We start from the raw sequence: 14785 nt of genomic DNA on the forward strand, positions 1-14785 counted from the left end.
AGAGCTTTCTTTAGTCTACATACTATATCTTTGTCTTTTGTTAGAGGGAAACCTTCAGGCTACTCAATGTATATATCTTCTTCAAGTTATCCATTCGAGAAGGCTGATTTAACATCTATCTTATAGAATTTGAACTTCTTATTTTTTGCATAAGCCAAGGACATTCTCACTGCTTCCATTTTGGCTACAAGGGCATATGTCTCCTCATAATCTATTCATTCTTGTTGTGAATATCCTTTGCATGCAAGTCTAGCCTTGTTTCTTACAACTTCACCTTGTTCATTCATCTAGTTTTTGAATACCCAGTTAGTTTCGATAACATTCTTGTCTTTAGATCTTGAAACTAATTCCCATGTTTCATTCTTCACAATCTAATCTAGTTCTTCCTTCATTTCTTGAATCCAATGATCATCTTTACATGTGTCATCTACATTCTTAGGTTCAACTTGAGAAATAAGACATAATGCCTCATTAACTCTATTTCTTGTTATCACACATTTGTCTTTGCTTCCAATTATTTTCTCTTCGATCTGATTCCCATTTTGCAAATCATTGTTAGTCTCAATGATAACTTCCACATCTTTGTGGTTAGCCTTTGAATCAACAATAGTTACCGAAGCTATCTCTTCTAATACTTATTCTTTCTTAACCAATTTAGGCTCATTATCTTTATCATCATAGTCATTCAAGAATCTTTCCATACTAGCTTTAAATTCTTCATCAAATGAGAAAGTGAATTCTTTCTAATTTTTCTTACTCTCTTAAGACATCTAGATGAAAAATAACCAAACTCGTTACATCTCCAACAATTTTTTTTTCTCCATACCTTCTTGCTCTCCTTTCATAAGTAGATCAATACCTGCCTTGATCTTTTTGTCTTCTTTAGATATGTATCTATCTTTACTTGTGATCCTATTCTTTTGTATGCAACAAAAGGATTATGGATCAGGAAACTTAATGATCAATTTTGTATACAATTATGGCATCACACCAAGAAGATCTATCTAGGAATGAACTAGCATACGACAGGTGAATTCCACAACCTAAGATAGTTCACTATGACCATAGTAGAGTATGAGTGCAAACTCTATGAGCTCATGACCTATTTGGGAATTAGTGATAACCCAACATAGTTGGCACACCATTTTATTCGAGGCTTGAACAACCATCTAGTTGGGGGTGTTAAGGTATTTGAACCTAAAATCCTCAAAGATGCAGTACATCGAGCCATCCTTGTAGAGAAAAGTGTTAACCTAGGACATGGGGGTTTTGTGGGAGCACCTACAGTATCAAGACCTAAGGATAACCATAGCTCAGGTGGGAACAAGAAACCTTCCTTTCCCAAGGGAAATTAGAACCAACAACAACCTCAATAATAACAACAATAGAGGGGATCATACCCTCAGGCATAGAGTGGTGGTGGTAGTTTTAACTCTAAAAACTATCACAACACACAATGAAATAGGCAAAATTAGAACACTCAGCCTGCATAAAGAAACTAGTCTTTTGCTAGTAGGGATAGCCACTAGTAGTCAAGTGCACCTCTAGTAGGGAGGGGATCTAGTAGAGGCACATGATGTTATTCTTGTGGGTAGTTTAGAGACATTACGTCCCACTATCCACATCGTGCATATTAGTATTAAGTTTCTAGGCTAGCATCACCTAAGCCCATATCCAGAGATACATGTAGAGCTCACAAGGTATTTGCAATAGTGGATCATCATTGGGTAGACCATCAAGGGACCATGGTTGATACTACAAGAGCTATTTGAGGTACACCTCTCTCTATATTATTTGATTCAAGTGCCATAGACTCTTTTATTTCACCATCATTAGCTGCTTAGTGTAAGCTGGAAGCAATTAAGCAAGATCTGGGTTGGCAAGTTGAACTAGCCTTGGGTGCTAGAGTTTCTAGAGATTCTATAGTTTAGAAGTGTGAACTAAGCTTAGGAGGGTTTGTGATGTTAGTTTACCTTTGGGTAATTCCTCTTGGCTCTTATGATGTGGTATTAGGTATGGATTGGCTTGGCTCTCATAGAGCTAGTATAGACTACAAAAAAAAGACCATTGTGTGTCAGGATGATCAAGGGAAGGATGTGGAGATTGTAGGGATACAAAGACCTATATATCTATGGATGATATCCACTATGCAATTAAAGTGGAACTTTTGTAAGGGATGTCAGGGATTTGCTATTACGATAAGTGAGCTAGAAGAAGAAGACCTTGCAAGAAAGACTATAGACCACCCTATTCTGCAGGAATACATGGATGTCTTCCTAGTGAGATTTTGGGCATGACCCCAAAGAGATATATTGATTTTAGCATTGATCTCATTCTAGGAGAAAAGCCTATTTCTAGATCTCCTTATTGTATGACCACTTAGGAATTGAGTGAGTTGTACCTACAACTTGAAGACATTCTAGCCAAGGGCAGTATCCGACTAAGTGTATCACCATGGGGAGCTCCAGTGCTCTTTGTGAGGAAAAATGATGGTTCATTGCACCTATGAATTGACTATAGATATCTAAACAAGGTGATAGTAAAGAACACGTATCCTTTATGAAGGATCGATAATTTATTTGATCAAATTAAGGGAGCTATAGTGTTCTCCAAAATTGATCTTAGGTCAAGATACTATCAGCTTCACATTCAGGATACCGATATTCATAAGACCACCTTCCAAACTTGCTATGGGCACTGCAAGTTCATAGTAGATCCTTTTTGGCTGACGAATGCTCCATTAGTTTTCATGTGTTTGATGAATGGAGTGTTCCATTCCTATCTTGACATATTTGTACTCATGTTCCTAGATGATATACAGATATATTCTAGATCCTAGAAGGAGCATGAGGTACATCTGCATTTGGTTTTGTAGTGCTTTAGAGATAATCAACTTTATGCCAACACAAAAAAGTGTGATTTTTTCAATTAGAGATACAGTACTTAGGGAACATAATATTAGGTGAGGGTATCTCTGTAGACCCTATGAAGATTCAAGCAATGATAGATTGGCCCACACCGACTACCATGTTGGAAATTCATAGTTTCATGGGTCTAGCTGGTTATTATCCCAAATTCATCCAAAACTTTTCTAGAATAGCACATCCTATCACTTCCCTTCAGAGGAAAGGAAAGAAGTTTTTATAGATAGAGAAATGTGAGGAAGCATTTTGGAAGCTCAAGGAGCTTTTGACCAATGCACCTATCTTATCATTACCTAATCTAGCAAGTGACTTCATGTTGTGTATAGATGCTTCTCTTGAGGGGATTAGAGTAGTACTGATGCAGGATGAATGAGTGATTGCATATGAATCATGCAAACTCAAGAATCACGAGCTGAATTATCCTACACATGATCTTGAGTTAGCTAAGTAAAAGTACAAAGTTGTGTCACTTTTCAGGCTAACTTATCAGAATGACTAAATTTTAGTATTTCTATCTAAAAAATCTTCTTCTTTTTTTCAAACATATGATCTAGATAAATTCATTCTAGCTAAGTTATATATATATAGTCTCACACTTTTTCAATTGGAAATGTCTTTTAAATACATGTTTTTATACTAGTTTGTATCCAATTACTAAAGAAATTAAATTATTTTGGAAAAGTGGAATTTCAATAACTCTTACTAGTTTTTATGATATTTTTGTAATAACATATAAATGCCATTTTATATAGATCAAAGTCAAGAATATTATCATATAGAGTTTATAGTGTTTTAATTATATATACTATATTGTAATTAAAAAAATCTACAAGCACATATTTTAACACTCGAAAAAATGTCAATTTTGAGAAAGAAAAAAAATATTAAATCATATAAAAAAATTTAAAATTTATATGACAATCTAGAGGAGAATGTCCTCTTCTATAATATATAAGTTTTTTTTTGTTAGAATAGATTTGTTTTAAACAATGTAATGGGAGATGAAAACTATCGATTTTAGGTGAGTTGAAATTTGAATCATTATAAAAGAGAAAATATAGGTCTAAAATTGATTTTTATTTTTGATTATTCTATCTATATATGTTATCTATAACATAATTTGATATCAAAAGGAAATAAGTTTATTTTCATATAGTTTTGTGGTGGGAACTAGACCCCTAATTTTCAACATTTTTTAGCAGGTAAAACATTATCTATAAAAATTAGGAAAATATATCAATTCTTATTCCAAATAATTATTAAAAATTATAATCCTAAACTTCATCCATTTCTACAGATCTTTTTAGTTTACTTCATTTTCAAATTCATAATAATAATAATACCATTTTTATGTCATTGAAAGTGAACAATTACACTTTTGTTAGCCTATTTCTTTACAAAAGGGTGACACAGGTTTGTGGTTTTACCTAGCTATAGTAGTTCATGCCCTAGTGAGATGGATAAACTTCTTGCTGGGACATAGATTTGAACTTCATAGTGATGATTTTAGTATATGGTACATATTCACACAACATGATTTGAATGCTAGGCAAAGGCTTTGGATGGAGTTTCTTTGTGAGTATGACTTTAAGGTGAAGTATATTCAGGGTAAGGAGAACATGGTAGCTGACGCTTTGAGTCATAGAAGACATGTGACTTTATCTATTAATCTTAGTGTGGATTTGAGGAGCTAGATACTTCAGGCACTTCCTATAGACATTTGGTATCAAGAGGTGAGTAGAGAGATAAATGTAGGGAGACCATTAAAGGGTAGGTTTTTAGATTATGTCTTGGAGTCAGATGGCCTTTTGAGATATTTAGGAAGGATCTATGTACTGCTACTAGATGAGCTTTGTACATTGATCCTATCAGAGGCTCATTGTGCACCTTGACATATCCAGGTGTCAAGAAGATGCATGCAGATTTGTAACGTCTATTCTATTGGATAGGGATGTAGCATGATATGAATAATTTTGTGGCTGCGTGTCTTAAGTGTCAGAGAGTCAAAGTAGAATACCAACATCTAGTAGGGCTTCTACTACCAAATCTCATTCCTTCATGGAAGTGGGACATCATAGCTATGGATTTCACTGTGGGATTATCTATGACTACTCGTCAACATGATGCTATCATGGTCATCGCTGATTGGTTGACTAAGGTGGCACATTTTTCATCGATGAGGACATCCTACATTGTACCTTTGGTAGCTAATGTCTTCATGCATGATATCGTGAGACTACATGGAATTCTCCGAACGATCATTTTGGATAGGGATCTTGTATTCACTTTCACATTTTGGACATCATTACAACATGATCTTGGAGCATAGTTGAAGTTCAACTTAGCTTATCACCTAGAGAGAGATGGGCAAACTAAGAGAGTGAATCAGGTTTTGGAGGATATTTTGAGGATGTATGTGATTGATAGACAGACTCTTTGGGAGGACTATCTTTACCTAGTGGAGTTTGCTTATAAAAATGGATATCACAGTTCTATTGGAATGGCACCTTTTCAGGCCTTGTATGGTCATCCTTGTCATACACCTTTGAGTTGGGATAGTATTGAGGATTGCATCATGTTGGGTCCTAAAATACTTTGAGATATGGAGCAATAGGTAGTGCGCATCTATGAGCACATGTCTACAACATAAGATAGGTAGAAAAAGTATGTCAATGCTCATAGGAAAGATAAGTAGTTTTCTATGGTAGAGAAAGTTTTCTTGAGAGTGTGTCCACTAAAGAGTTTGATCCATTATGGAAAAGGTTCGAAGCTAGCACCTCGCTTTGTGGGACCATTTGAGATTCTTGAGAGGATAGGTCTAGTTGCCTACTGTCTTGTTTTGCCACCCAACCTAGCTGACAATCATAATGTTTTCCATGTTTTTGTACTTAGGCAATATATTCATGATGTGGTACATGTTCTCGATTGGAATGCATTATAGGTAGAGGATGGACAATTGGCTTTAGATCCAATTCACATTCTAGAGCAGCAGGAGTTGACCCTTAGGGGTCAAACCATAGAGTAGGTAAAGGTCCAATGGGACTTACTGATGAGTCGTCAACTACATGGGAGGATGCATCTAGTTTATGGGATTTATATCCCTACTTGTTTATAGGCTTCCAAGAGTAAGCCTAAGTTTGGGGGGGTGGATGTAGTGCTTGCCCCTGGTTTACATTTTGCTATTATTGCCAAACTCTTTTAGGCCAGTTTTATGCTTGATGATTAGTAGTATTATCTATCAGCTTATTAGATATCGTTTCATATTCAGTTGATTTTATGATGAGGCTACTTGGTACTATTTACTTCATGTATGCATGATGATGATTAGTTAGATGGATTATCATACGTGTTTTCTTATGGATACTAACTCCATATTGCATGTGTATGGTGTGTGTGTATATCTTCTTTAAGTATGATGTTTCCAATGTGGTTAAGAAAGGGAGTCATAGTCACCTACTTGTTGGGATCTACATGGTGCACCACTTCCTGCCGTTGTATATCTAGTTTAGTATATATGTGTTTGCACATGCATAGATTTTATGCATATTGTAGATATTGGGTATCGATTTCCCTGAATTACCAGGATGAGCATACCCTATCACATTATCTCAATGGTAAGAGAGGGGAGATAAATTCTTGAGTCCAAATCCTAACCTTTAAACCCATTTTCCCTATAAAATTAGGACAAGTATCTAAGATGATTACCTTTCGAATGCATCGTATGACATAAATTCATGATTATAATGCTTTAGTTTGATCTTGCATGTGGTATTTTATGATGGGTTTTTGTATTTTATCTTATAGGTCTTTGGTGTTTTTTTATTAATTAAGTCAAATTAAAAGATTAAATTAATGAGTTAATTTAAAAGAAATTATTATGATATTTTCAATAACTACTTATATTTAATTAATTGGCAAATTAATTAAATAAAAAGAATTAAATTTAAAGATAAAATTATAGTTTAATTTTAGAACATAATAATATTTATTTAATTTAATAATAATATATTTAGGTGATCATTTTTAAATAAATGCTAAATATTATTATTACTTAAGTTAATAAATATTTTATCAATTAATACTTCAAAAATAAATTAAAGAATGAGAAAGATATTAATTTATTAAAGAGTCTTAAAATTGCATAAAGTATGCATGAGATTAAAATATAATAAATTAATTAAATAGAGGAGGCAAGTAAATTTAAATAAAGATATTTAAAATTGCATAAAGTGTACATGAAGTTTCAAAAAGGATAATAGAGAGTTAAAAAGTTGTGATTAAGGAGTTCCCTCAAGTGATTACACAATTAGTGCTCCGAAATTAGGAGAGAACTCCTTATGAATAATTGAGGGTTCCTTTTTTAGGAATTGGGAGTTTTGGAGAAGGATTTTTTAGAGAGAAGGTTTTGAGAGAAGAAATTTCTCTCACAATGTTTTGGGTGTTTGCGATTTTAGCATCAGAACTAGGTAGATTTTTGTGTTTTGATTCACCTAGTTAATTACTTTATTTATTATTCCTATCTTCTTCGTGATTGTTGAAATCTATTTTCCAAAGTTCATTGTATGAATCTTTCAATCTTTTATACTACATCTATTGTTATTCATATCGAATTCCATCTCTATATCAGGATTTTAAAAAAGAAGCTATTAGAAACTCTCATTCTATAGATGAAAGAAATTAGTAATTTAATCAGCAAGGGTTTGAAAAGAAAAATGATCTCTTTTTAAATTAAAAATTTTGATTGGTTCACTTTATTTTTCCTATTAGTGTATGGATATGAATTCAATACAAAAAAATATTTATATCAAAAAAACTGTCGGGGGGGGAGGAACTATTCTTATTTTTATTTAAATAAAATAAATAATAAAATAAATAAAATACATTTTGGTGGGGAGGTAGGACCACCAAACCCCCACCTCCCACCATTCCCCTGTGGTGACAACAAAGGGGCTACCTGTGGCCATTAAAGGCCGCATGGTAGACCTACTATCGTGAACAACAGGTATGCCTACTGTCATGGCAACAGGGCTATTGTGGCCACAGTAGTAAGCCCATAGGCCCTATACTAGCTGCATAAAAGCTAGCATGCGCATAAAAGCTAGCAGGCTTTTAAAAGTATACATAGGTTGTTTTAAATTTATATTTTATAAATTTTTTATTATTAATTTTATAAGTTTTTTATTAATTAGTAAATTAAATATTAATGTTTTTAATATATTTAAATATAGTCAATTTTAATTAATGAATTTATTAATAATGTTATTAATTATTAATTAATAAGACATTAATATAGTTATTTTATATAATTATTAATTAATTTAATTAAATGTAATTTTATTAAGTTTAATTAATAATGGAAGTTATTCAATGAAGTTTTAAATTTATTTAATTATTATTATTAATACTTATTTTATTAAAATTGTAAATTGTTTTATTTGAAAATCAATAAGTATTATTTTAATAATTTAAATAAATAATTATGCTTAGATTATTTTGAATAATGGACTTAAAATTGAATAAGGGTAATTGTGCATTTTATTGTAATATAAGAAATGGGTTAATTTGTAAGGGACAACTGTGAAACTTGTCTACGTGAAACATAGATTGAAATGGAAACTTAACCTTATTATTAATTGAACCATATGTTTCCAAAATCAAACCAAACTATGAAACTACACTATTATCTATATATTGTCTATGTTTTGGGTTTGGGTTGACTAGAGTGTTGACTAGTATTACGACATCTACCAGAGGCTTGGGAGTTTTGTGTTTGTGGTATTATGATGAATTGATCTTGATCTTTTAAACTTAACCATGGTAATGTGATTGGTATGCTCTATGATGAGTTTGGTTATATTGTTGGTTGTTGCTTGTAGTGTCCTTGTGGGATAATGAGATGGATGTTATGACATATTTGACTTAGCCTTTTTGAGTTTTTGATCAGTTATTTTTGGGATGCTTTCTAGTTGCTTGTAAAGAATTGATGGGTTATTGTGAATTATCTTTTGATGCTTTCCAGTCACTTGTATATGACTAAGGTGAAATACTATGATTCTTTGATTTGTGATTTTTATGAGCTTAGGGTAGGTTATCTATATGTAATGTCAAGAAGTGGCTTGCAATGGAGGCTGGGGCCCAAAGTGGCTGTTAGGGTAACCCATTGTAAGTTGTTTAATAAGTGAAAGCACTACACTAAATGGGAATAAAATGAACCTAATAAAATTCTTTGTATGTTCTCACCCATGCCTTGAGTGCTAGTATAGATTATGATGGGAGTAGAGAGAATGCTTGGTTAAGACCATGCACCATTAGTATGCCTTGTTAGTACAAAAGGATACTAGTACTGCATAGAGTCACTAAGGGACTAGGGTCAAGTTAGATTGCTAGGGTAACTCTAGCATTGATTTTTGTGATGACACTTGCCCGCTTATATAGTAGATTTCCTGCATGTCTATGTTTGCCTCTGGGTCTAGATGTTAATTTATCTTGGAACCTTTAAGTGAGATTACTTTTAGGGTTTCCTTGACCTAGATATTACTTTTGATTCTGGAATTGATATCTTGTTTGGGACTTGAAACTATCTCCTTAGCGTGGTGGGAGTGGACCTTTTTGGGTTACCATGAGGTTGGATGGTAGTGCTTTTTACTCTTACCATTGAGATCCATCTATTATTGTCATGGCTGGTGTTTCTTGTCTAATTAACCTTTCATTCTATCTTTGTCTATTATGATGGATGATTATATCTTTATGATGGATGGTTATATCTTTATTGTGGATGATCTTTACCTATTGTATTGTACTTTGTTTCATGGATCTGAAGGGGATGATGTAACTTATTTTAAATGTACATTCTTTTAGCCTTTCATACCCTATGACATGTACAGTGGATGATTGTGCATTTCAAATTCTATTGCCAAGTGGCATTCAAAACAATAGTATATTATTTAAATAGACTTGGACTTGTAATTATTCTTTCATGTGGATGTGGTATTTATTAGACTTAGTATTATTTAAATTTAAATGTAACTCAATGTCTTCGGATCCTTAAGGAATATACTCTATTATGTTTTCTTATGTCTGATTTTATGTTATTGCTTTCACTACTTTATGTTTGATGTATATGTTGTTCTTTAAAAAAAAAAAAATGTTTGGCAAACTTAGTTAAACTTTAGGTTAATTCTTTTGGATCCATTGGTGGGACATTACACACAAGATGATGTACTAATATAAATATTCCTTGTTAGAGGATAGACCCTATTAGGAGTCTATAACAAAATTCAGTACATATCATTCCTTGTTAGGAGACTTTGAATCCTTGTTAGGAGTTGCACCAACCTTATTAGGAGTCATAGAAGGTAGATGGACCCACTATCCAAATAACTTTAGGGGCAAGATAAATGAACCCACTATCAAAATGATCTTTGTATTATTCCTTGTAGAATAATAGAAATGAATAGTTTTTCTCCTTCCTCTTTCTCTATCCTATCAACCAGACTTCTACTCCTTTAGATCTTGTAACCAAAATACAAATCTCACATCCAAAAATCCATTGGATCACTTACTCACATTCACTAAATACTCATCTCCTTTTCCCACTTCACATAGAACATACACTTGATACACTTTTTAAAAACAAGGAAAACATCTTTCCTTTATACCATATGTTCAAAATAATTCCTTAAGTTGGCCTTAAGGCTTTCCCAATTAATTATAATAAGATAATTAATTAATTCATAATTACAATAGCACTGTCGGCTTACAGTCTATACAACTTCTAACACATACAATATTAGGTCTTGTGCACTTGGTGATGTCACCATCATACTGTCTTATGCCATTAACAGACCACACATCTCCAGGTTATATCTTTGATAAAAGATATATTACAATCACCAAAAACTAATTAATAGTTACTCTATCTCTACACTACTCTCTGTAAATTAGGAATAACTTCTAAACATCTTTGACTTAGATAATATGCATTGAACCTTATCATAAGGACATATTATAGAACATGTCCTGGATCATGCATCATTAGACAATCAAAACATTGTCTGTAAAACTATGATCTTTGTCTACTACTCTATCAGTATTTACAGACTTATTGCTATGTTGACATCAGTGAAAAACATAGTCATGAATGCAACATGTTAATACTTTTTGATTCTTAGGAGACTCCCCCAAAGGAATATCATCACCATTCATTCTAACACTAAGCTAAGTTGAGAAAAAGTGTAAAACACAAAGGAGTGTTGAGTAATGCTAGTGTCAACCGAGCTATAGTTAGTGCCAAGAAAATCTAGTATTGACTAAGCATTATCATCAACCGAGAAGTTAGTTGATGCTCAACCAAAAATCTTTACAATGATTGAGTATTTCAATATTGACTGAGTATTAGAATTTTAGAAATTGCCAAGTAATTGTAAGACCAAGTCAACTCAGATAATTTCTTGGGATATGTAAAATGTGTTGAAGATAAAATTGATGAGTTGGATCATTAAATTCAAGGAGGTGGCTAGGTAAAGATCTAACTAATAGATTCTAGAGAAGTTTTTAGATGATGATCAAGAAGATGAATAAATACATTGAATTTCCTTGCAGTCGTGTAGAAAATGACAAAGCACAAATTTCCTATTTAAAGAGATACAAAACCAAACATTTTGTGTCATGTCATGTATAGTCAAGATTAGTCAAGCCTAGCTAGTGTGTATGAGTGAGATTGTACATAGAGCAAGGTTGATTAGAAACACACAAGAGTGTGAATGCGAAGCTAAAGGAGAAAGCTTGCAGATATGATGTTGTTTTTGATAAGTGAATCAGATTAGAAGGCTTATGCATTGATGAGAAGAGTGGATTGATTGCTTGAAGGGTGACCAAGAATTTCAAGATTAGAGATGACAATAAAATGCTTATCAATGAACCAATATAAAGACTAAAAAAAGGTCTAAACTAGTAAAAGTGAGTTGTAATCACATAGATCAAACCTACTATTTTCTTTCTTATCATTGTAAACAATTTTTATTGAAATCCTTTTTAGAGAGGTTGACCTAATAGTCATTTGAAGACTTAACAATCTATGTAAATTCTTTAATTGGGTGACATTCTAAATGGAATGATCAAAGTCCTCTTACAAGGACACTCCTAATATGGTGATTAAATCCTCTAACTAGCTCAAATTAAACCATGTGTATTGTAACCTTTAACAAGGTTGGCTCTCCTAATAGAGCTCACTTCGAAAGAGTGAAAAAGAGTGACATGTTGTTGGTGGTTATTACCAAATAGAGTTTCCATGTAAAATCCTAGTGTCAAACTATGATGAATGTTTACATTTAGTAATATTTTCATTAGGGGCATATGCACCGAGTTGTGGTGCCAAAAAGGTGACAATGAATTTTTTTTTTCCTATTTTAAACAGCGCGTACGCGCTATAGTGCGCACGCACTATAGCGCGCACGCACGTATGCGCTTTCTAAAAAATAAAAAGTATGTATGATGGGCTGCAAACCCATAGCCCATCATTTTCATTACCATTTTCTTTTACTCCTACATCGAGCAGCGCGTACGCGAGTTGAAGACTCAACATTTGCACCACCATTTGCCAAAATGCCTCCTCGTCGACGAAATCCAAGACCACAAGCGCACCCACGACGACGCCATAAGTGATATAAACCTAACTTTGCATTGTTTGATATATTTTTCATATTGTTTTGTAAGTTTTTTATATTCTTTTGTAGGGTTTTTACAAATTTCATTTAGATTTGTTTATTTATTTGAATTTCAATTGATTTTTTATCAGGAAATGTTCATAATCAACCAGAAAATCCACAAGAACATCAAAACTCTCAAGAACCCCAAAACCAAAACCCTCCTCAAGAAGAAGAACAAATTCCACAACCCGAACCATTTGCAAGACCTCCACCAGGCACACAAGAAAATCTAAGAAATGAAATAGAGAGAGGCAAAACTGAATTAGAAGGAATCATTGCTCGGTTGAAAGAATTCGGACAAACCAATCCAATGAGGGCTCAATTGGCATCATCCCTCAAATCCATTAACACTCAGATAGCCTCAGTTAGTGGTCAGTTAGATATTTGGCGGGCTAAGAGGGATGAACAAAAAAGATTTTATGCAAATAAATTGTCATATGAAGATGTTAAAAAAAAGGAAATACCAAAAGGTAGTATATGTTTATTATTTAGAAAACTCGATGAGCAAAATACTGTTAGAGAGGGTACTAAACGATTCCCCATCCATTGGTGCATACATGATGCTATTTGAAATAATTTTTGGGATAGATGGTGGATGGTTTTTGATGCCCCTCCTTGCAACAATCACGAGGTCCCCATGTATTTTTTGAAGAAATTATATTGTGAGTTTGTCCTTGGGGAGATCCCCAATTATTTTGATATGTTAGACTCCCAGGGTAGAGGTGGGGGGTCATCATTTGAGAGGCCCGAAGCACGTCGTGACCCTAATGTACTTAGGGCACCCGTGGTCCATCCACAGTGTGAGCATGTGATTATTCCTTCAGTTGTGAAGGAACATGTAGAGGCCAACACTCTAGGGACCATTAATGCTTTGACACAGACCCTCATCCATTCCATGAGCCCATTAGTTGAGGGGGAGCCTTCTATACATCGTGGTCACATGTGCACTTCATGTGGATCCCTATGCACATTTGGCACTCATGTCGGAGATGGTGCAGATGATGGGCTTGTCACCGATCAGTTCCTGAATGAGACATTTGGCATTGACACACAGGTAAATTACTAATTTGATAAAATTTCATACGTATAGTGAATGATTAATTAATTAGGATTTATTGACATTGTTCAAAATTTAGGGTCAAAGTGTTCCTGGGCCTAGCAGTGATCCTCCAGGCCCATTTTTTGTCCCTTCGACGAGTCCTGAGGTATGTATCAATTTAATCATTTTAATTAATACATATATTTATTACGTAATCATATTAAGGATTGACCAAAAAAAATATGCATGTGCATCAGTTCTCCACAAGACCCTCAACCTTTACCACAGATGCAGAGCAGAGACATCATAAGAGCTTCACACAGGTACAGTTGTTTCATGTTAATTTAATTCATTTGATTATATTTATTCCATGTTTCATGTTAGATATAACGTGTATTGTATGACGTGCAGCTCATGATGTCGGACACACCTCCTCATCTGCGACAGTCTGTTGATAGTGGAGTGGCCGCAGCTGTGGCTAGCTCACAGCCACTGACGGAGGTATGAAAGAATTTTCTTCATTTTAGTTGTTGTTTATAATAGTTAATCTCAAAATTTCTAATGTTATTTATAAGTGATTATATTTATTGAATTGTTGTAGGGTCTTGTCACGCCTGATCGTCCATGAGCATTTGAGGTGGACTTACAGAGTGACTATTTGTTGGCGATAAGAAAATAATTGATTTTGTGAGTACATATCTTTGATTTCAACGTATAATAAATATTGATTCATATCTACTTTCTTTGTATTAGTTGGACCTGGAGAAGAGCCTCAACAAGAGGTCAAGTGAGCGTGTCAGGAAGGCCCCGTCATCTCCACTGTCTCCCTCCACACGACGGCAGAGGACATTGAGAGACTTGTTTTCTTCCCCTCGTGGGAAGGAAAAGATGTAGTTGAGATATCTGATACATATATATAGAGACTTGTTTCCTTCCCCATGTATTTATATAGGCATCTGAGAGACATATTCGATACACATTTGATGTACATATGACATTATATATTTGATGTATGACATTATTGGTTAATATATGATATGTTTGTTCATATACGACATTATTGGTTATCATAATATATTATGTGTTTGTTAATGTATATGACATTATTGGTTATC

The sequence above is a fragment of the Cupressus sempervirens genome, chromosome 11 (genome assembly GCF_028749045.1).
Source record: "Cupressus sempervirens isolate cs-2001-9-10 chromosome 11, ASM2874904v1, whole genome shotgun sequence".
Classification (NCBI taxonomy): Eukaryota; Viridiplantae; Streptophyta; class Pinopsida; order Cupressales; family Cupressaceae; genus Cupressus; species Cupressus sempervirens.